This window comes from Haemaphysalis longicornis, unplaced genomic scaffold, assembly GCF_048455015.1.
Source record: "Haemaphysalis longicornis isolate Haplotype H1 unplaced genomic scaffold, Haemaphysalis longicornis Haplotype H1 scaffold_1, whole genome shotgun sequence".
Lineage (NCBI taxonomy): Eukaryota > Metazoa > Arthropoda > Arachnida > Ixodida > Ixodidae > Haemaphysalis > Haemaphysalis longicornis.
In genome coordinates, this window is record NW_027526203.1 from 422,270,235 (window position 1) to 422,293,309 (window position 23,075).

Here is a 23,075-nt window from a genome sequence, read left to right on the forward strand (position 1 = left end):
ACCTAACGATTGTTCCTAATTGGCGACAAAATGGTACCCGCGGCACTGGCTCAGTGGTTAAGGCATTATACTGCCCAGCTCTTGGACGCGGATTTGATCGCGGCCGCGGCGGCAGCGATCAAATTCTAAACAACAACAAAGAAACTCCTGAAAAGCAAGAAATACTTATGGCAGTTGGCGGCAAACCCCCCGTTACAAAAATATTCTCTCATGTCGCATTTCTTGTTCAGTTATTTTCCAGTAAGGTATAAAAAGATTCGTACTAGTTAGTTAAAGCGGGCAGTTGAAGCGAAATTAAATGTCATAGCACTCAAATTAGGCAACTTGGAAGTCATCATGTTTTTATTTAGAAATTTGTCAGAATGAATACAAAAGGTAGTAGCCGTCGTCAACTCTACTAACGGCAGCTCCCATCCAAACCTTACGTTCCCGTCACGCTCACGGCATGTGAAGGCATAAGGAACCGCATCGCGATTATCTCCAATGTTCGGTGCGCTGCAGTCTTCGTGCCTTTATATTCCAGCACCATACAGTGTATTGATGTGCTAGAAGTATTATTCTCCTCATTGCTATCATCTCAACAACGCCGACGAGTCACCCAGCCACCACTATCGTGGTTGCGAAGCATTACGAAGAAGTATTTTACGCAATACCATGCGGAGAAAAAGAAAATCTCCATAACAGCTTAAAAAACCCGATTTATTTTTAATGAGCGTCTAGATAGTGAGTCGCTCTAAGAGTACTTTCACCGGAAGCTTCCATCCTTGAATCAGTAAAGTGGATGTCTTTAATTAGGCGGACCAAAGCCAAGTTTCGGCTGCTGTCTGGAGCTCAAAGGCGTTCTTTGCTGAAGACAGGTCTAAAAAAAATAAAAAAAAAACAATTTTATGCCATGTTTATTTATTTCGTAGCTGGTGTGCCGCTTTATGCACAAGCTATTATGTTGAAGCACCCCCCCCCCCCCCCCCCCCCAGTTTCAGTATACGTTCCTCGTGATACGTGTACTTGGCTCCCCTCGTTTGTTCCACGGGAGGTCAAATCTCCACTTTTTCTTTCTTTTGCAAGGCTTTGCTTTCAACCGTTTCCGGAGTGTTTCCTTTCGCAAGGGCCGTTGCCTTTTCTATGCTTTAAGGAAATTCGAAATTTAGTTAAGAAAGCCTGAATTTTTTTAAAACCCGCACACCTCTCCCCCTTCTTTTTGCGTTCCTCTCCCTTTCTTATACCACTCCCCAGAAGCATGCGGAGGTAGTTTTATGTGCGACTCGTGTTGAGCCTAACCAAACCACCCGCAAAATAGCACAGTTTGAATAGTGTGGGTCCCTCATGAAAAAAATAAGCTATGCCTCTCGGAACACTTCTTCAAGAAGGACACTTCTGATCCATGAAGTGAAGCACGTACTAAGCGGCTGGATTTGTTCTCCTATATTAGGGGGATGGTAAACAAAATTTGCCTTTATCGTGCGTTGAAGAGAAGGTGCCGCTCATTAGTTGCGGAGAACAGACACTCTGAAGTTTCTTCAATTTTCTCTCCTCTGCTATTAAGAGCTTTGAGCTTCAAATCAAAACAGATATCGCAAACGTGGTTACTTTTGTTACTACGAATTACTTTGAACTGATAAATCCAAGGTGTGAGAATCTACAGGGGACTCGTTACTCATCGATATTTTTTTTAGATAAAAAAAAATAAGACCCTATAACTGATCGCTTTAAAACTAACACCACGTACGTGCGTAAGGAAATTCGTTTTTATGGGCAATTTTACAACATTTAAACTTTTGAACAGTCGCTTCTGGAGTCTTATATGAGGCTAAAAGGCTGCGTTAACGAAAGGTCGGTTGTCATAGAAAAAATTAGCTGAGATGTCAGTTCCTGCGCCGCCATAACCGGGCACCATGATAAGAGAGCACGCGGTAAAGAAGCCCGCCACCTAACAGCCCTGACAGAAGAGCACGGCATCGGACCAAAACTGTACGCGACGCAACAGCACGCGAGAAAACAACACAGCGACAAAACTGCGAAACGTCGAAACAGGACCGCGACACAAGAGTACAACGCCAAAACAGCACGCCGACAAAACAGCACGCCGTAAGACCACATCACAGAAACAGCGCGGCGAAAAGCGGCATATTTGTCGTTGACTGTATTCGTTTCTGTGCAATCACATATCTGCGGGCGACCTCCTAACTACCGCGTAAATAACAGGGAATCGCTGCAGCCACCTGCATAATATCATTTTACTTTCAATTTTGAGCATCGAAAAATTAGCGTGAACAGAAAAAAAAAAATCCCCCCTCCCCCTCTTTTATAATCACGCTTTTCCTCGCTTGGCTTAGAGAGCAGAATTTATGTTGCAACTTCTGCTTGCAAGCCCGTCTCCGAATAATGCGAGTTTATTTGTATCCCGTTGAACAACTTTTTCCCTCCCATTTAGGAGTACGGGTTTTGTGAGCTGCTGTTTGGAAAGACCTTATGACTTCTGTATCATAAACTTTTCCATAAAGGCGCTTGGAACAGCTGTACAGCTGTTCAACGAAACTTAGCCCTTCAACGAAACTTAAATAATGGTGCTAAAAGAATTTTAGTGATTAATTAAGTCTGCCAAATTGTTCGCCTGACCTAAGCGCTTGAAATTGAAACAAGTAACGCTTAATAATTCTTCGGTTGCACCCGGCGCATCATCCAAGTTTAAGCACTGCTTGCGTTGTGTTGCTGTAGGATGCCCTTTCCGTGTACTCGTCCGGAATCGCATCACGTGGGTCATTTGAGTCCCGTTCTTCATAGCATTGGACGGATACGAGGTAAAACGTTTGTGAATGATATGCTCTGTCTTTTGCAGAGGGACGGTTCCAAGCATTACGCGTTGCATACTGTTGCTGACTGAGTTATTTTAAGACACCACGCTGCCCTCGTGGTTAACATAATTTCCCAATCAAAACACCCAATTCCCGTTCACCCTGCGGAAGCAGTCGGACAACTTTGTTCGCCAACCCGAACGAAACATGCCTCCGCGGCGCTGTCACTGCACGCCGACAGCAACTGTTGAATAAATATATCGCTGTCGCTCGCCAACAAGCGCCGACAGTTGAGCAACAGGTTGTCGCACTGTGAATACCGCCCAGCGACGACAACAGAACCAGGGCTTTTGGAGGGGTACTTCCCTCAAAGAGCATAGTAAACCATGATAGGTTTAACTTCGAAGATGGGGCGAAAGTTCTGCTCTTTAGGGAGAAGAGCGAGGCTGCAGCCGAAGCGGGTTTTTTTTTATATTCTTTTCTTTTTGGAAGTGTATTGCGTAAACTAAGGTCTCTAAATTGAGAAGACGCTAAATAAAGCAATGCAACACTGCGTTATGCCTTAAGCCTTTCACGTTGGTGTATTCCAATGAGCAAGCTTACATATCGGCACGTATTGACCACCTGTTCGTTTCGTCAAATTCAATGCTTTCCGATTAATATACCTAAGCGCTTTAGTAAGCTTCACCATGCTGAGCGGCAATTCTCAATGCTGCCGCTTTGAGACCTATCGGATCAATATCCCTTGCTTGTGAAGAGCTGATGTGTTCCTTTTCTGTAGTTCTTGTACTATATCTTTGGCCCTGTCTGCGCTGGAATGAATGATTGTAGAGAAGCCAATTACCCTTACGTTTCAAAGCACTTATCATGCACTTGGACATATTCCGGGTACAAACTCTGCGTGTATGTTTAAGCTCTCGTTAATGAAAACTCGGTTACTTCGATTTTATTACAAAATTCGACCAATTTTAGCCGTCTCGTTAGGATATGAAGCTATGTATTTTGCCTTCGGTAATTTCTAAATTCCGCTAAATCGGGAAACATTTTGTCGGCCCCGCCAGGCTCGTATTAATAAGAATATACTCAGAAGAAGAAGGCACAAAATATCTCACCCTCTAACACTTCTGTGTGCAGTATACAACACGAGTCAGCTCAAAAGTTAACAATGAAAGACCAACGCGGGAAGTGTTACTCAGAATTGCCGTCTCCAATGCATATTTTGATTGACCACTGCTCAAAGGAAGTCACGCTAGACGTCTTCGAAATACCACAAGCGCATGTCTTGTAGTATCCCATTTTGTGGCCCAGTAAGGAATGCTACCTAATTTATCCCTAAACTTCCACCTGGATTCCGCTGCCATCGCCTAGAGAGAGTATACGGATTACTGCACTACGTTCAGTGCGCGAGGAATCTTGCCCTTTAATTGGAGTATTGGCAGATGGTGAAAAAAGTAATTTTGGTCGCGGTGAAATGAGGCAATATTCAATAGTTGCGCGAGATAGTTGCTGCGTAATGGTCAAATGGTACAATTCATCTGCATGGCTTAAAAGTTCCTTCTTGGGCCGATTGGATTCGTGACCCGCAGTGCCGAATGGAGAAAACGCGAAGTGCATGGGGCGCCTCCTCAGCCGGTGTTCCCAGATGAAAGAACTGTTGCTCGACGTCTCATGTCGCCGCTGGTCACTTGATATGAGCGGAGCCGTGTAGCGCTGCTGTGACCGGCATGACAGCGGTCACGTGAGCGGGCCGGCGGGGGCGATCAATAGCGTGTATCCCGTGCCAGACGGATGGCAGCTGCATGCCCCAGCAGCGGGGCGGTCTGCTCGGAGCCCCAGGAGCGCGCTGCTTATCGCGTGAGCCACGCAGCCTACATAAATAGAGCGGGAAGATTGATCTTCGCTAATGGGTCGCCAGGGGAATCGGGCGACAAGCAGCACCGGCCGTCGCGCGTCAGCCGCCGCTCGCTCGACAACGCCTCCTACACGCGCCGCCGCGAAGAGGAGCTGATCCGCTTGCCAGATCACGTGGCAACAGGGCTTCACGTGGCAACGCATTCGAGCTCTGCAAGTGGCACGCAGGAGGACCGTCCAACGATGGACTGAGAGATGGGCAGCGTGGGAGAGCCGCTGCTGTGGAAAGGAGCAGTTTGACTCTCTCTCTCTCTCTCTCTCTCTCTCTCTCTCTCTCTCTCTCTCTCTCTCTCTCTCTCTCTCTCTCTCTCTCTCTCTCTCTCTCTCTCTCTCTCTCTCTCTCTCTCATTTCTCCTACGAAACAAATGCGGCACTGAGTTTTTGATCGAAATCGAACTCCTTGCATAATATTTCCCAAGCACTTTCTAAATGCTGTACCGTTACTACCATTAGTCTAAAAAAACCTGGACAATAAAAATGTGTGTGTTTTTTTTTAATCAACTCTCAGCTCAGTGAAACACTCGGTAGAATTTCCAAGGAGCGGAGGACTGGTCGAAGCATAGGATGGAGGTGTTCTCCAACACCCGTAAGAGCTCCAGAAAACAATCTCGCAGTCGTCCAGCAGCTGACATATTTCATTGATGTCGTTGTATAATTATTCAATAGCGCTGCTTCTACGCTTTAATGCCGTCTATCTATTTGAATAACCATGCCAACTAAGGTAAATATGAAGCCAATGGCACTATATCGCAGATTATGCATGGCGGGCAACTTCATCACGTGCCTTTGATGCATATAATAATGCACACAGACAAAGCAACCAAATGCCTACAGCAACACGGGAAAAGTCTTTCAATTTATTACAGCGTTTATAATAATAATTTAAAATGTTCCTTTGGAACAAGATGTCAGAAAAGAAGCGCCGACCAGCTTCTCACGCCTTAATCCATCAACACGGCTGGTCCGTGTTCGTTGTAGGCCTCGGCTGTCGTAAAACCAATAGTCGCCAACGTCAAAATAACATCAATAAAAACGTTTTCTACTACAAACAAGCAAAACAGCAGAAAAGCAGCGTGCTTTCTCCCGTGTGGAAGGTCAAATATCGCTTTTCCACTACAGGGATGCTTAGGTTTGCTGCTTTAGAACGTCAATTAACCTCCCCAGTGGAAAGTTTAAACTAAGTCAGAATTGCTCTTCCCTTTTTTGTAATAGCGGTGCCTGTTAGATTCTTTCTCTGGTTTGGTTAATGACGTCCTAATCGCCAACTATGACAAGATAATCACTGATATACGAATAATTTTGACGTCCTTAACTAAACTTCACAAGGAATGAACCACTCCAATGAGTCGAAAGGACTCACGGTTATGAAGCAGTCATAAAAGAATTTTCGAAGGTTACCGTAGAGTTCCGGGCGAACCACCACTCCCGAAATATCTTCCACCCCCCTTTACAGTTGAAATATTCAATTTGTTTAAAAAAAACAAAGATCGCCCATTCCCTAAAATCGATGCCTTAAGCGCCGATGAGTGAATACAATAAACGTGAATCATTTATTCATGTGTTGATGCGGTCACTTATTTGTCCTTTTCGCACTTGAGCCGGAAGTTCGCCCATCTGGTATTTTTTTAAAGCTATCCCTGCAGTTTTGGTTGGCGGTGCGGTCACTTTTTTTTAGGTCTTCGTACCTGACCCGAAAGATCGCCAATCCCGCATTTTTCACTTGATATATCTGTACTTTGGGTGGGCATTCTTTTGGGACTTTACGGTAGTTTCGTGCGTCTGATAATATTATTATTTTTGTAAACTTGTACCCCAAGCGTACACTAATGCAAATTTTGGTGGATTTACTACAACCCAACAGACTGCAGTGACCAGTCCCTGCGACGACCAAGATGCCAGGGAGACCAACGACTGGGCCCAGCACATGATACAGTTCGGTTTAATGCAGATATTACGCAATACACGCACGCCGTTTTGCATCAAATCACAGAGTCGATCCCATTTCTGGGTCGAATTGCATGTCTGTCCTCGTTATGCGACATAATCTTCTGCCTTGGAAGCAGCGATTGATCATTCAGGTGTATTGTGGAAAGGCAGAGAGACTCCAGGACGCAGACGGCAGAAACCATTGCTAAACATTTTTCTCTATGTTTGGGAGGTACACACCATCATACCCATTCACTTGCTCTCCTGTACAACCAGAGGAATACAAGGAAAAAAATGCGATGGTATGCACGTGGTAGTATTGGCGCTTTTAGAACACCTAAAAGCTTCAAATGGGCAAAAAGGCACTGTTTTGTCCGTAGGATTCATGACTCCGCATTTGGTATTCCATTAGAATTTCCAGCAAGTCCTGTGCGCTTCTTAGATTTCTTTAACGAGGGAAAAGTAAACAAATAAATAAACGACTAAGGCTTTTCACGCGAGAAAGCTCTTACAGGTATACAAAAAAAATCTACATATTCATAAGTTGTCCGATGAACCTGCACGTCTTCTCAGGAACCAACTTCGTGCCAAACGAGGGCGATGAAAATTCACATGAACGGAATGAGAGGTCTACTTGGCGCAGAGAAAAGTGGGGAAATTCTCTCTGAAATATAGAAGCCGTTTTAAGGGAAAATATTTTTTTTTTCAAGTCATCGCGCTTTTTCCTTTGCCTCCAAGCATTGATCATAAAAAGATACGAGGAGAACAAAGTCGCGCGCACATGGCAAAGTGAGAGAGCACCAACAGCGTTCGCTCAGTGTTGGTGCTGAATTTTCCTCAATATTTTTCTCTTCAACCTTTGATGCCGGCCTCGCAGTTACGAAGAGCTCGCTCTCCCGCCTCTCGTGACCATGGCCCTCAATTTTTATGGGTAACTGTTGCGCACCGAGCCCGGCGCTCACGTCGCCCTTCGGGAGGAGAGAAGAAAGCCCCTCGGAGCGAGGCAGGATAGATACAGGGCCAGAAAGCGAGAGGAAAAGAAGACATTGTGGTGCCGAACAAGAGGTGTAGGGGAACAAAAGGAGGAGGCGGCAGGCCTTTGTCGGATTTCCCTCCTCGGGCTCTGTTTTGCCGACATCTATTTCTCGGGAGGAGCCGGAGGAATGGCCGACCGGGAGGGGGGGAGGTCAGCAACTCCTGAAAGACCCGCGGCCAAGAAGGGAAATATCGAGGGAACGGCGTCCGTGGAACAGAAAGGGAATCGTGGAAAGACTGCTCTTAAAGGGGAAGCGCTAAAAACCAAGACCCCGTGGTGAGGCGCACAAGGACAAAATACAGCAAAGCTCGAGGCTAAAACCCGACCGGAACGTGAGCCAGCCGAGCAATAAGCGCCACCTGTGAACACGGTATTAAGTTTTTTTGGCGGGAGCGTAGGTGGCGAGGGTGCGCCCCGTGGCCCGGGGGTTGCCGTCGGGTTCCGGCACCTCCCCGGGGACATTTCCGTGAATGACGTCCGCTGGCAGCGGCTTCCGGAGTTATTGGAGACATGAAGTCGGGGCTGCTTCAAAATCGCTCCTTGGCGCGCTCAGCGGCCAGGAGGCGCGTTGTGTTTACTTGCAGCCTTATTAGCTGCCCGGGGGAAAAACAGCGCCGGCCAGCTAGGCGACGCCCGGACAAGCAGCGGCGCGACAGGAAGAAATGCACGAGGGGGAACGAAAAAGAGCAGCCCGGCCTCGCTGAGCACCGCGGTCATCCCTCACGTTTATAGTGCGCCAAGGCGAAACAGGTTAAAGTTGTAAAGATAGGGAAATCGTAAACGAGGAAAGTGTGCCGGCAGTAACAATTTAGGCGGTTGGGAAGCAGGGAACTGCGCCAGCGTGGGGCAACTAGGGAACAGGGAAGAACAAACAAACGCCAGCTGCGATAAGAAGCACGTACTGCAAAAAGAGGGAAAAGGAACGCCCTGGCAAGAACCCATGGGGGAAGGTTGCAGGAGGAAATGGGCTTTTCTCCAACCTTCTTCCTTTTAATATTTGCCCTGCTGCTAGTCCTTACCTCCCCCGTCCTACCCCTCTTTCCCACCATACCTTCTTTTGAGCGGTTTGTTATCGCCGAGGTGGCGAGTTACACTCCAAGTGCAGGACGACCCCCCGAAATTACTGCCTCATTTTTTTTTTCAATCTGATTTTTCTCGTTGGAGAAAAAAAAAAAAGAAGACAGTCTTCGTAGATAACTTTTCCAAAAAAAAAAAAAAAAAAACTAGCAATTAGTTCCTCCTTGCTTAAAAACATCCCATTTGCATTTATATTTTTTAACAGTCCCATATATGGGCTTTACTGCACTTTTCTCCATTGCCCAATGTGGTCCCGAAGTGATAGAACAGTTGCATCTAGTAAGATATTCTGTAGAAAGAATAAAACAGATAACCCTGAGGCCACCTGCGAAATTTTCCTAGTATTGTGCGGTATACAAATCTAAACACGGAAGGCACTAATGGCAATGGGTAAAGGCAAAATATACAGGCGCAAACCGGCGCTACCATTGAATATGCGCTAACTCTAGCGTATCTGAAAGGGTATTTAGGAGGAACATGAACACATATCACGGCACCCCCAGGAGCCTGCGTTTTGGTGTTTTTAAATTTCTTGCAAAACGCACGTGACAAAATAAAGCGTGGGATGATCCACAGCGGGTATACAGGGAATGATAGGCGACAGCGCCGGACAATGGCTTCTAAGCGAAATGTTGCTTTGGCCAACCCGCAGAGCGTTGACATTCCTGGCAAAAGCATGCTTTGATGTGTTCTTTCTCACATTTATTTTTTGTCTTCTCACAGGCGGACCCCTTTTTTTTTGTAGGTTTCAGGTTAGCATCGTAATTTGTAAGAATCTTCACAATGGCGACAAACGTAGCCCTCGTACACCTCTCGCAGTGCGCTCGCACCTCTCTCGTTACCATCGCTTCCGAGGCTCGCTCCACCGCATCTGTACGGGACGTCACGTTTTCAGGTTTGCCCCGATAGTTGAATCTTAATTGCAAATGTTCCATAAATTTTGGACTTGTTTTCAAGGATATGCATGCTGTGAATACCGAACGCCTGGTTCTATTATTGCCCCACTAGATTACAGCAGTTACGGTTAACCGCTGGCAGCCTTTGCGAAAACATTTAGGACGGGCCCGTGACGAGCCCCACCAACTGCGTGAGTAATGGCGCAGGCACAAGGGAATGAAAACATTTTCATTCCTACGTTAGGAGCTTTCGTTTTTAGAGCAACCTGGAAGCCAATTAAGAAACTGGGGCTAATGTGGGTAGCGAAGAAACCACAGTCTGCGCGATAAATGGCACAGGCTTGAATTCGTCCCCTATGGCAAGAAACAAACACCGCAAGTATCACTCCCGAAAAAAAAATCCTTGATACGTATTTGTGGTACGCAAAATCAAATTGATTGATTGATTGATTGATTGATTGATTGATTGATTGATTGATTGATTGATTGATTGATTGATTGATTGGTTTTTTGTAGGCACGCCATAGTGGAGGGCTCCGGATTAATTTTGACCACCTGTGGATCTTTAACGTGCGCCTAAATATCGAACACACAGGTGGTTTTGCTTTTTGCCTCCATCAGAAAAGCGGCATGCGCGACCAGGAACCAAACCCGCGTCCGTGGGCTAAGCAGCACAATGTAAAGCCACTGAGCCACCACGGCGGGTAACATCAAAATGTTTGTTTTAAGATGTTCCTGTAGGGTATCTACCAAAATATTAAAGTTTTAAAATTTCAAAGTTTTTTTTCCTCGAATTACGATGGAATGTGGCATACGTTGCAGGTATACAAGACGAGGTACCAAGGTTGGAAGCTGCAGGCGGGGCTTCCTGCGAAGTCTTCTTTGTACTGTTTCCTGCGAAGGCTTTCCTGTTGGACGTAGTGAGAATCCCTTCCTGTATTGTTATTTTTGCAATGAAACATATGTAATTTGTGTGGTACTGGCTTAATTCTTTTGATTTAACATTTATTGATTTTGTTTGAACAAAGCTGACTGTTATTCCTTGCGCAGGTTGCAATTGTAGAAGGCAATTTTGCCATTTAGACTCTATCTTTAGGCTTGCGATGGAACACGTACATAAGTTTTGCGTGATTAATTGATAAAAGTTTGTTAAATATTCATAAAAACCAGAAGTTTTGTTTCTCGTTAAACACAGTACCTTTTTCTATAGCTAAATTATATTAAAACCCGAAATCGACCGAAATGACCCCACCGAATAGCTGAGAACACACGCGCACGACAAGGTGTTTGCAAGCTAAAGGGCGCCCTTTAGCCTATCCCATGCGCCAAGCACGGTACGCAAAGTGTTGTTGAATGATTGATAGTAATGAACTTAATTTTTCTTACTATATTGATCGCACCACGTTATATTGACTGAATTTTCGTGGTATATCGTGGAACAATGCCTGCGGGACAAAATATAAATACCCGCAAATCCTTAGTAGGAAAAGAGGATCCTAGTAAAAAAGGAAGGTAAGGCTTTTTTTTTTTTTCAAGTCAGCCATGGAGTCCTGGACTGAGGACACCCCTCACTGGTTCTGAGTGACCACACTCACAACGGATGAAGACAATGAAGTTTATTCTCTCTCACTCTTCCTGTCACTTCGCTATCTATTACCTAAAAGTTTGTGACTTCGCTGTTCGCCTATCCGGTGTACGGAGTTGGAGCTCGTGAGCAGAAGCACCCCATATTGACATGACAAGGTACATCCTATTGGGGTACTAGAAAGGCGAAGCACATCCTACCCTATATTGGCATGGATGTGATACAGGGCGCTCTTCACTTCCCCCTCTCGTGCGCCTACTTCGTCACATAATCGGTGGCCACTGAGCCTGAGGTTCAGCAAAACTGAATGGGAGGAGTGTGTATGACCCCTTTAACCTGCTCATGAATACAAGCAAAGAGAAAATCCACGAGCTAACCCTAACAAAAAAAAAACACACGTAAACTTCTCCATTTGGCTTAACTGCTTCTGATGTTGCACACGGGGCATTTTTAGTGCTTCTTTATGCGGGAGTTTTATTCCCAGAAGGGGTAATTTTTTCCGGGGACAATTTTTCCGACCGCGGCGGCCGCGGCGCCCGCATTTCTGATGGAGGCGAAAAGCAAAAACGCCCATGTGCACGAGATTTGATTGATTGTAGGGTTTAACGCGCCGACGCAACGAAGGCGATGAGGCGCGCCGTAGTGGAGGGCTCCGGATTAATTTTGACCACCTGGGGATCTTTAACGTGCGCCGAAATCTCGTACACACGGGCGTTTTTGCTTTTCGCCTCCATCAGAAAAGCGGCCGCCGCGGCCGGGAATCGAACCCGCGACCTCGCGCTCAGCAGCGCAACGCCTTAGCCACTGAGCCACCGCGGCGGGTCGCACGAGATTTCGGCGCACGTTTAAGATCCCCAGGTGGTCAAAATTAATCCGGAGCCCTCCACTACGGCGCGCCTCATCGCCTGCGTTGCGTCGGCGCGTTAAACCCTACAATCAATCAATTTTTCCGGAACCGACAAGGCTGTTTGGTACCACACGTCCGAGCTTTTTTGCAACCCGGAGCGCGGGTATGATTCCACGCCGATATTATCTTAAAGGTGACACATAAACGCATTCAGGAAATGCGTCATATCTATGACAATGTAGAAAGGAAGCTAGGGTTGGAATTGCTCAGAAGCCAAACTATAAAATGAGCGCGCGTTTGCCTTGACTTAAAACGGGTCTTGAGGCTTCGCAAACTGCACTGCCAGATAACTGCACCTACAAAGTCACATGATCGATAGAATCGTGGAAAAATGTTTAATGTTAATGATGGAACCTCGACAAGCCAATCTATTGTCATTCTCTTTTCTTGCCGCAAGACATGCGGTAACATCTCCAAGCTGGTAGCTTCGTGTATGGTATAATGTATAAGCGTGTAATGTATAAGCGGCCGCTTTTGTCTGCTTTCTATCCTTAACAGCATCTGTGATCTGTCATTTTCACTACTCAAAAGCTGCCCGAGAGCAGCCCAAGCACTCACTCGCAGTAAAAATATATGGGCAAAAATTATGGCGGAGCTGCTGTTGAGGGAGCTCTTGGGCAGTGCAAAATATAAAATCGAAGTACCAATAGGTAGTTGACACCTGATGCTCTAACTTTAGATCATATTTCTGCGAACCATGCTTCGTAAATCGTTTTGCTTATGTTTTTTTTTTCTCGGTGGCAGCGGCAGAATCAGCTCCAAGCCGCGCAGGGTTATCTAATCTTGTGCTGCAGGCAAGGCATTCGTTTTTTCCTTCTTGCGTTAGGTCGTGCCAGGCTATCACTTTGGACAGGCAAAGAATACAGAGCGTCCGCTCCACATCCAAACTGTTCTTCGACCGAAAATGTCTAGACTTGGACAATTCTGGAAAGGACTGCGCTATGAAATAAATGCATGCAGACTGAACGGCGAGGCATTCCATTCGCCGACTCTCTTTTATGAAATGCCACCTTCTTCGACTTTTGTGCTTTTGCCCAAAACTTATTGCGGAGCGTAAGTTCACTCAAATAACCCTGAATCACTAGAAGAACTTTGCGTAGTTGTTGACAACGTAACGATATTTCCAACACTTGCTTGTACTTGTAGCCGAACTCTTTACAGGGGCGTCCAAAATATTTTACGATGGCGGTTCTCTGTTCGGGATAAAACTGAAGCCCAAACAAAAAAATGTTTTCGCAGAAATGGTGGAAACGGTATCTCCGATACGGCTCACCTCCCTTCTGCTTTTCAGGCGTTCGGGGGGGGGAGTTGGCGCATTGAATGTTTTAACGCTGATTATTTTTCTTTTCGTTATATGAGGTAAAATTTAAGATAGATTTTTCTGGGGGTTTCTGGAGCAAAAGTTCCTGCTTCCGTAGCACTGTGACGTTCTGAGCCGTCGTTTCATTGTTGACAAGCACCTTTCTAGCAAAGAGCGTACCCCGTTCCTCTCTGGGCAATAGCTACGAAACATTATGTGCCAACGTACAGGATTTATTTGGTGATACAAAGCTCCCACGGGGTTTAAATAAATGCAAGGAACCACCCACATGTCGCGCCAGCGCATAAAACAGCGATTGTGCCTTTTTTTCTCAATCACAGTATCGGAAGCGCAACAGGAACTGTAATTAAATATGCCCATCGCCTGCGCCTGTTACAGTGCACCCTTCACTATTGCAACTTTCGTTTTTAGTGCGAAAGCTCTATTACTCCAGGTACAAACCCAGAAAATGCCTCGTTCCTCGTAACGTCAGTCTGACCTTCATGCTCAGACAAGGTCAAGCAAGCGTCTCGTGTGGTTACGGAGTGAAAGCGTCTAATCGCTCGTTTGTTCCAAGGGGATGGATGCGGAAAGAGGGGGACAGGGAAAAATAGCAGTAAGGTAAGGAATTGGGCTAGTTGGTTTCGCATGTTCGTAGACTGCGCTTGAGGTTACCAGGGACACACTTTTTAGACTACAAAGAGACGGACCGCTGTCCACGTCATCCGTTGTTATTCTTTAAAAAGTGCGTCCTTGGTAACCTCAAACCCAGTCTACATAGCCCAGTCTACATAGACATAGCAAGGGCGTGTACCCCCAGAAAATGATACAAGGAGGCGCTGGCTGCACCCAAATCACTGCGTGTTCGGCTTACAGTGCCACCTGCACCGAGAGGCGTCTGTATTTTGCCTTCTGGTGCAATTGTGTGAGCGCTCACCGCGGCGCTCTAGGCGCGAAAGCCGACCTCCCGTTCGACAAACTTGCGTAAACTGCGTTGAACCACGGCAATTTTTTACCCCTTTACACTAACCTCATAACGGTAAATGGCGAGGAAGTCAAAGTTGTTTGCAACACAAAATTATTGTAAAATATGCCGTCGACAGCCGTTTCCACAGACGTCGAGATAGAAGCAGAGGAGCAGGAACGCGTACAGACAGAGACCTTTTAGATGTTTGAAATATATATATATATATATATTCTGACGAAGGCCGGTCCCTCGGCCGAAACGTTAAACCTTTTCTTTTTTCGACGTGTGTCTTTCTTTTTTTGCTACGACTTGCCGGTATCCAAGAAATATTTTGCTGCAATATATATATATATATATATATATATTGGAGACGCTATTTCTTCAACCTAAGCTATTCATTCACCTAAAACATTAAAAATGATTCTCCGTGGATTTATCAAAGTCTTCGAGCTGATGGCAACAGAAATTCCAAAGAAAAAGCTGCAGCAGTGGGTAGGCATGGAAAGAGCGGGCGGGTATTAAATTCACATAACACCCGCCGCGGTGGCTCAGTGGCTAAGGCGTTGCGCTGCTGAGCACGAGGTCGCGGGTTCGATTCCCGGCCGCGGTGGCCGCTTTTCTGATGGAGGCGAAAAGCAAAAACGCTCGTGTGTACGAGGTTTCGGCGCACGTTAAAGATCCCCAGGTGGTCAAAATTAATCCGGAGCCCTCCACTACGGCGCGCCTCATCGCCTGCGTTGCGTCGGCGCGTTAAACCCTACAATCAATAAATTCACATAACGGGTCTGTCTAGAACAAAACGGGAAAAGAGCGTCCCGAGCGTAACACAGGGTAAAAATATGAAGTATTTGAGATAGGTGCATTGACCCAGACATGGTTCTTTTTCTTTTACTTATTGGTCACTTCGCAAAGTGGTGAGGATGATTACAGCAAAATAATTGGTTCCCTAGCAGCCGTCACTGGACTATTCCCGAATGCCGGGCCGCTGTTGCGCGTCCTGCGACCGCTCAATTGAGACCTCTTCGCAGACAGCCTACTTCAGCCGCGGGAGAAGGAAACACAGCCCCAGTAGGTGAGGAAACACGGGAGTGGACAGCCTAAAGACGCGCAATAGAAAACATGGCCGGTGTGAGAGCCTAGACACTGCTCAGAGGCCGAAAACGACAGCATCAGCCGGGAGAGCGCATTGTCTTCGGCGAGCCACTGCTACCCTCGCCCGCAGGAGCACCTGCGAACAGCTGCAACCGTTTCCGCACACAGTAAGCGGGATGGGAAGGCCCCAGCGGCACTTCAGCGACAAGCGTTTCTTTAGTGCTGGCAGGGTTAAAACGCGAGCAGAATTTACGGTCTCATGACACCGCCAGTAAACAGCGCCGGCAAAAGTAAGCTTACAGCGAAAGGGGAGAAGAAAGGGGGAAGGGATGAACAACGAGGGCAGACGGAAAGAAGCAAAAGCGCGAGAAGGGGTCCGCGCGAGAACGAACGTCCGCCGCGGTTCGAGAGTGTGCATCGTGGAAGGCGGCAACAGAGCATCGCTGCCGATGCCGTAAATTCGGGGACCAGGTTTAATTACCGGCCATCGCTTACGCGGCGCTCGAGGGCTTTCCGTAGCTCACTGGAGCGGGCACGCGCTCGGGATCGCCGCCGCGAAACGGCCAACTTAGCCAAGGAAGGTCGCGCGCGCTCGGTGATGGGGGCGGCAACTGTGCCGCACTTAGCGAGGCCTGATTTATGCCGTCTTCTTGCGGCTCTGCTGGCGCTTTTATAGCGACGTCGCTTTGCTTCGCGCTGCAGATTCGCAGCCGCACCGCCAGGGGCTGCGCACACCCGTCTATGCAAAGAGGGGCGCTGACGGAAAGCGCCAATAAATGCGAAAGTTTCCATCCCACGCGTAAGTATAGTCGCATCGCTCTGAATCTGGACTGCACATCTCCGTTTAGCGCTACCTCCAAACACGTTGGTCGCGCTCTGGATCGTCAAAACTTCTTTTCTTTGTACTGATATGGTGAGCGGGTGCTCGTTCATTAGGTCCCTCCTACAGGTCTTAGATTGCGTATAGAAGATACATCGCGTGACTCAAGGCTCTGCAACTGTCCATGGAAGCTTTGTTGTCCGCCCTATACACGGCCGACCACCTCTGTGGTTGATGTCGGCAATGAATCATTGCTAGGGTACGGTTGCGTAAACCACGATTATGTGGCACATTTTAGTGATCGGTGCGTGGTAAGGCAGGCCTGAGTTTGAACAGCATGAACAGAACAGGTAAGCGTGTAACTTTTGGCCGCCGGCGCGAACAAGCTCGTCACGTCATGCGGCGGACTCCCCACAGGAGAGCGAAGCAGGGCGCTCAGCCACGCCACCCCCGAGTTCCCATGTTGCCTGTGATCCTGGGCGTCTTTGTTTAATATGGCCCACCACGGGCGCACGCACAGCGAACGCAATCTGTACAGCCTTGGGTACATTTGCATGTGGGGCCCTCCAGGCGGAGTGCGTAATTGCGCGAGAGTGCAATTTGCAGCGAATAACCTCCGTCGAGAGCGCGCACTCGACTACTTACACGCACAGCGAGGGTGGGAGCGTGGGCCGGTCGGGACCCATTGTTCGCGGCGGGGCCCACGCAAGCGGAGACAGTCGGCACGCCCAACACCTGATTGGTCCGGCGGTGGGGGAGACGCGAGCCCCCATCGGATCAGGTACGAACGACGAATGTCATGAAAAATTCAGCCACACCGGCCGGGCAAATGAGGCGTTCTTCTTCGGCCTTTTGCAGTGATTTTTTTTGCGGCCGCTCTTTTTCGGATTCTGCTGCTCGTTTTCTCCCTCTTCATTTTCTCTGTGTGTTTTCATTGGCTCTAATACACCGAACAAGCCGGGTTTTGCGTGATCGTTCCTTCCCGCTGTTGATACTCGCAGATCTTTCCATGTCAACATTTACGTTTCCTGTGCGTGCATTAGGACCTTAATGCTTTTGAACCTTTACTGAAGTGAATACGCGTATACCGAAATGCTGCGATAATTTTAAACAAACAGCAGAACCAGAAAGAAGATGAAATCCCGCTGAGAGTTAGACTAACCCAAGTTTGGCTGGAGGAAACGATAGAGTGAGTCAGAACACAATTGTGCTGTTGTGGACATAAAGCGTCGCCTTCGAGCCAAGAAAGGCTACACAACACTAGTCCGGCGCAACACCACACTCTGCAAGCACAGCGCAAGCTTACCTAATCATTTTAATAGCGAAGTTGCTAATCAAATCGTTTGTGTATGGTGTCCGCAGTTAAAAATACCAAGCCAGAAAATTCCCAGCACTCGTGCACGCGTTCCTCGAGCGCACTTTTGTCAAGCTAAGCATACCCATTTGGTGAGATTGGCCAATATTGGCCAAGAAAAGTAAAGAGTTGCAGCTAAGCTGTCTGTAAACCGATGTGCAAAAGACTGAAACTTCAAATGCCAAGACGGCGCAGAGTCAAACTCCAACAATGGCCAGGTTGACAGAATCGGTTTGGCAGAGTCAGTCGTCTTACCCACTCGGCCACAACCGTGAGTTGATAACCGAGAGTCAAACGGCTTACTCACTCGGGCACGACTGTGGGGAGAGGAACAACGCCACCTGCAAGAGCCAGAACACGTGATAGTGTACACGTTGCATCTGCGGCGCCTAGTTTAAAGGCACACTGAAGGCAAATAGCCAATTAAGCTCAGACGAAAGTTCAACTGCCCCGAAGCCCTCTCGGCGTTATTCGGCGGCTTAAGATGCTTGAATTGGCGATAAATTATTAACTTAAAAAATAATTTCATTTCTCGCGCCATTTCATTACGTTTCGCGTGACGTCAGCGGTTGCCGGAAGCGAGTGAGACAGCGGTGTGGTGCGAGAACCGCAGCGAGAACGACGACATATGCTATGCGCTCTTTTGATTTGCATTATCGTTATGGATAGTCGGGTTTTAGTCGGTTTGATGCATTCGGCTTAAGAACGTGGCGACATCTGTTAGTGTAACTTGTAACAGCGTGCAACGCTAAATGGTTTCCGTTACGATATGGTAACGCTTATTGCGCCATCTGCTGAATGTTTGCCTATTAGCGAGTTGCCTATTAGCCCGTCTGCCAGAAGTGTGCCCAGAGCTATTACGAGCTCCCAAACCAGTACCAAGAAACGCTTTGGCGCCAGTATCAAATGAAAAACGTGCATGACATGATACAAATATCATTTTACATAATTACGCAGCGTAGTGCAAGAATAGCAGCCCACAGCGCCCTGAATAAAAGGACCCGGTTTGACGCACACATTTTGTTCAACCTCAAGGCAATCAATAAATGGCTTCGAACAAACACATCATCACGGCATGCGCTTTGAGGCCGAAGGGCGAAATTAACAGGCGATCGATTACCTCCTGTTATTCGTAAGGGTAGCTCACGCTTCTTGCGATTTACGGGGGCGAACAAGTCACTTCACTCCAGCGCAAGCCAGGAAAATAAAAAAAAAAATCTCGCGCACACTCTACATACCCGGTGCAGGGTTGAATCGTCACTAGTGATAATTCCAACATAGTCAGCACAGGTCCACCCGCAGGAGCGCTCCGTCGTATTTCATCGCGAAGCGAACGCGACCACAACCCACACAGCTTCAACCGCCGGCCTGGGTGCAAAACTTCGTTCGGACAGACAGCGCTACGTGAGGGAGCAAAAAACTTGTTCTATCAGACGCAAATTACTGTCCACAGAAGAGCAGGACCGTGGAAGGCCGACGCGCTACTTGCCTCCATGGTGTAAACAAGGAGATAACCGACCTGCGACTTCGCCGAAGGTACAATAACCATTGCAACCGCCACCGGCGCCGCGGCTTGGCAGCTTGCGAATGTCGGCACGGCTTGAATTATACCTTTACATTTATACTTGTTTATGCCTTAAGAAAGTGAACGTGCAAAGAAAACTTTCCTGAGTTTATTTGAGAGCTTGTGCGCGCGGTTCTCGTTCTCTTGTTCGTCACGTGACTCTTGGCACATACGCTCGGTCGCCATTGCCGTCATCTCTGCTCGGCGGCTAACTTCATTTTTTGAATATTTACGTGATTATTTTAAATTCACTGCCCCAGAGACTGGTATATTAGTTTTCTGTGGATGCCAATCTATCTATTTAGACAAACTTCGGTATTGTCTTCAGTGTCCCTTTGTGCGAGCGTTCCGTTCGTTCTTTCGTGGAAAAATACCCACTCCTTGCGTCGTCCACGATTGCAGACGATCTGCTTCTTCGCCGTTATAGCAACAAAGACGGAGTAAAGGTCGTTGCGGTAGCGAAGAAGGAGCAAATCGGCTGCAATTGTGGATTTAAACAGGCGTGATGGTAGTGAAGGTTGCGTACAGCTTTGCTACCTTCAAGTCTTACGTGTTAGTGTGAGCTTCCTGCCTTTTTTTCGTCAGGAAGGACGGGAGACAAAGTAGTTCTATTTCCGTCGGTGGTGGCGGTGGAGGTGAAAACGTCTGTTGCAAATATTTATGTCAGAAGCGGAGCCTCACGGAGTGCTGTCCTCATTCGAGGACTCCAATGGCGGACGCTATGCGGGGGCGCACCCAGTCAGTAGTCCGTGCTGGTGTTGGAAGGCAGTGTTGGTGTCCAGAAACCTTCCAAGAGGAGAGGATGCGCGAGGATGTGTATAGGGGTGACTCCATCTGGTGGTCGCGAACACGCTGGATGGTAAAGGGTAGTAGTGTGACCATTGTTAGCCGGCCAGTTACCAGGACCTTCAGTAGTGGTGAGATGTTTATGGTGTAAGTCAGTTTGGGACAGTACGCGTATCACATCCCGCCAGGACGTGGAGCGGCGCGGAATAGTGAGTGGTGGGGTGGAAGTAGTGCTCCCGTTTATGTACGATAGTAGTCTAGGCTGAGAATAAAGTTAATGGTTCATGGTTGGGGTGCTTGGAGGTTGCATGCCCAAGGTTGAACTCGCTTCCATGCACATGGAAGGTCGTGTCCCTCACAATGGGATGTAAGTAAGTAAGTAAGTAAGTATTGTTTAATAAGGCGGACTTAGCCTTGCATAGCTGCCGGATATTGCTCCGCCTAATCGTCCCCAATACCATATCAAAACTCCCAAAGTCATCACACCTCACTTTGTCCTAAAATAACAGCTGCCAGGGGTCAAGAATCAGGTCGTGTGCGGCGTTTCCTCTTAGCACCTCTTAGGTCGAGGGCCAGGATAACGCGTGTTTGAGCTTTGCTGGGTTGATCTAGGAGGTCGTGCTTGAGTAGAAGGAGCGCGTGTTGTGTGGACACCGGGCGGCTTCAAGGAGGTGTCGGAGCCAGGCAGGATCCATGTGTTTGCGAAGCTTGCTGAGCGACGAAGTCAGTGAGATGAGGCGGGGGCTGTATGGGTGGTTCGCCGGATTGGGGATAGGGATGATGTCCGTGGGCTTCTACTCCCGTGGAAGGGTGCCCTTGCGCCATGTATCGTTATGCCAACAAGTGAGCTAGCTTACGGCCTCATCATTGAAGTTGCGGTGGAACTCGTAATGGATGCGGTCCGCTGCAGCTACTGTTTTTGTGCGTGTGTGCGCGTGTGCGCGTGTGCGTCTGTGCGTGTGCGTGCGCGCGTGTGTGTGTGTGTGCGCGTGTGTGCGCGCGCGTGTGTGTGCGTGTGCGTGTACGTGTGCGTGTGTGTGTGTGCGCGCGTGCGTGCGTGTGCATGTGTGTGTATGCGTGCGTGCGTGTGTGCGTGTGTGCGTGTGCGTGCGTGCGTGCGTGCGCGCGCGCGCGCACCTGCGCTGTATAGGGGCTCTCTTTTGCAGTATTTTTGTTTTCCTTGAGCTTTTATTTCGCCTCCCTAAGATACCGTTTCGTTAGCTCTCGTTTTTATGTTACTAAACCCCATCTGGGCAGTACTTGCTAATAAAAACAACCCTGTCATTTTTGGTCATGTACTTCATTTTTGCCTTGATCCTGCCGAACATTTGCTTTTCACTGAACAATGTTCGGATGTACGAGTCTTGACAACACTGCTAATAGCTTGGAAAGGTCTTACCTATATATTTTTACGTGGCGGCCGAACGGATGACACGAAGCATGGTTGAATATGAAGAGCTGTATCTACACGATGAGAGGATCTATTTACAAGCGGCCATAACGGAGCCTCGAGCCACACACCGAGCTTCTTCCATGGACGTGGGCACCATAGCACTATGTTCCACTCGCGTCATCGTCGTCTTCTTGCACCAATATATGTATACATATACTTGATGAAATTGCCGCTGTTGTGTTCACAACTGGAAAAGACAGAGTTGCAGAGAGGGATCCTTTCCTTTCCTTTTCTTTTCTTTTGCAATCACGAATAGGTAGATAGCGGTGATCATTTTATTTTTGTGTGTGCGAGTTCAATTGTATTCCTCGTTGCGTTTTTTATGTTTATGCTGTTTTAGGTTACATGAATGGAAATGTATACGGTGTGTGAGTATGTAAAACTTTACTTTTCTGTTCAAATCTGCGCCGATCATTGCTGCCAGTACTGGGCCAGCCACCTCGTCCAGCTGCTTGAAACAGCATCTTTTTGGGATTGGCTCATGCTTTGTAACAAAAGGATAATAAAGAGGTGATGCGATGTGTTATGGCAGAAATTCTTTTCGCAAGTGGAGCTGAAAATGGATTCTAAGTAAAGGCAACGCCATAAGGGCGGCGGCAAAAAGTCGATGGCGAAAAAGTTGCCGGAGTTCCCCAACTATCCTTCCTTGATAAAACTACCGGGGACTCTGTAAGCGGCAGCTATAATAACCGTTTGACACGCCCGCTGACATGTTTGAACCAAACAGGAATGCAACGTCGCTATAAAAAAGGGTTTGCAGCGCTGTATATGCAATTGAATAACGGTGTTGTGCCTGCATATGCCACAATTTATGTAAATTTTTTAGCTCCCCCCCCCCCCCCCCCCCCCCCCCCGCCGGCCCAATCTGAAGTACACTCCCAGGTTCGAAGAAAGTTGCACTCATAACGTAAATGTTTCTTAACGCAAATACTCCCAGTTCCCGAAGCAATGCGCCTCTTTAGGCTAATATCCAGGGTGGAGAGGTCTGTATGCAGCACAAATGCGTGACCTACCCTAACCAATGCAGCCACTGTTTATTAATTAACCGCGGGGGCTCACATGGCGTTTTCTGAGCAAGCCCTAATAATGAAATGCTCAACGTAGCTGCTATGAAGACTGACATCAAATGATTTAGTCGGGTACTAGATAAAGTGCGAAATTCGAGTGTCTTATATTTGATGTAGCAACTATACGGCCCATTAAGAACCGCAGCCACGCTAGGCCATGGCTGAAATGGCGACGCAACCCGCTGGGACTGCATACAATTAAGCTGTCACGAAATCGAACCTCGCTAAAGATACATTTCTTTCAGCGAATTCATGATTTTGATCTGAAAAGTGCGGTTTTAAATTTCTAATGCAATGAAGTGGGCTACTCTGGCCTTAAAATTAGTGGAGTTGTACTACATAGGCAGCTATTCTGTCGCCGTTGGCTTTTCTGCAACAGTGTGGAAAAAGAAGGGTGGTATTTACTTTTATCTATTCGGTTCTGGTGCTCGTTCTAGCGAACATATAGAACTTGTTGGTTATAATTATTGTGTCCTTGCGAAATTTCTTCTCGCCAACATTTAGACACTTGAGTGAATACAGGCGCTTGCGCTCCGCAAAGC